We start from the raw sequence: 1,503 nt of genomic DNA, 5'->3' as shown, positions 1-1,503 counted from the left end.
GTTGTTGTTGTTGTTGTTGTTGTTGTTGTTGTTGTTGTTGCTGTTGCTGTTGGTGTTGGTGTTGGTGTTGGTGTTGGTGTTGGTGGTGTTGTTGTTGTTGTTGTTGTTGTTGTTGTTGTTGTTGTTGTTGTTGTTGTTTTTGCTCCTACTATTGTTGTTCCCCATTTCTCAATAAAAAATTCCAGACAAATTTGGTCTATCGTATCGCACACTCCAATAAAAAAAATCCAAATTATATTTTTGACCTTGTAACTAGTCATTTTTTGTTACGAAAAAGTCATAAGTTTTAAGCTTTACAAATAAGTATTCATATTACTCTAATTGACAGTAAAATGGAGTATGATGTTCAATTGTATACTCTCCCGTTTCTAACCGTCGGTCAAATCATCCACTATCCATCATCGACCGCCGCCGAAAAAAGACATTTGTCTTGGGACACATCGCACCACATCCCGAGCCCATGAATGCAACTCTATATAGTAAAGTATCGCCTGCGAGTTCAGGCCGACAGTAAACTCTTTTCAAAATTGGAATACTTATAAAATCTTATTTATACTACAAAATTTGACTCACCTCTTCAAGGAATTCTTAATCAATATTTTCTGTTATATACAACAAATGTCTCAATACTTTAATTATACAATTTCGACTATGTTACCATGGGAAATATATTTGCGCGGTAGTTAATCCATATTTTTTGTAGTGAAGAGGTATTAGTTTTTCTTTATGGTTTCACCCTTGAAACTGCATGTAGTTAAATTGAATTTCTATAGATTAGAGAAAAATATAAAAGAACCAAATACTTAACCTTTTGGATTAATTTGTGCTACTTATATGAATTGTGTGTGTGTGTGTTTGCGTGTGTGCGTGTGTGCGCCCGCGCGCGCGTATGTGTGTGTGTTTGTGTGCCAATATTACTACCCAAAGCTCGGATCCTAACAAATATCTTGGTAGAGGTTTCAAGACTGTGTGATTGCCTACGAACTGACAACTAAGTGTAAGAGAATTAAGTTTATTCATAAACGGACTTGTCCTAATTGTCAATTTCTTGGTGAAAATCTTAAGAAACACTTGCAACATGCAAATAGGTCCGTATTTCTGTATAACATCAATATCTACAACCCTTGGTTTTAGGGTGATGATACAGTAAATGCTCCTACTGATATCAACCGTACCATCTCTCCACAAAACAGAAAATTGCAATGGCTAGCTACTTGATAAAATTCAACAGGAAATCCATGAGGACATTCAACCATGTCCCTTTTGCATGTCATCAAGAACATCTATAATTTGCTACTCCTCAGAGTATCTGCCTAGTCGGATTTTATCCTCCTTTGTGAGTTTTCATTTATCTTGACAAGCATCATCATTGAGTATGTATTAAAACCAGGTGCATGATCAAACATGTTCTTGAAAATGTCAGCAACATGCTTCAATAAATTAGCTCTACCCTGGATCACTTCATCCCCTTGTGTTGGGGAGAAAAGATCCACCCCCCCCCCC

General features: G+C 36.5%; 1 protein-coding gene across 1 annotated transcript in view; it reads right to left on the bottom strand.

The window, feature by feature from the left end:
• Window positions 1-1,503, bottom strand: part of LOC119273261 — a 9,622-nt gene that overhangs the window by 7,277 nt on the left and 842 nt on the right. The window lies entirely within an intron of this gene.

Source organism: Triticum dicoccoides, chromosome 3A (genome assembly GCF_002162155.2).
Source record: "Triticum dicoccoides isolate Atlit2015 ecotype Zavitan chromosome 3A, WEW_v2.0, whole genome shotgun sequence".
NCBI lineage: Eukaryota > Viridiplantae > Streptophyta > Magnoliopsida > Poales > Poaceae > Triticum > Triticum dicoccoides.
The sequence above is the reverse complement of the archived record's forward strand: the minus strand, read 5'-3'. Positions and strand labels throughout refer to the sequence as shown.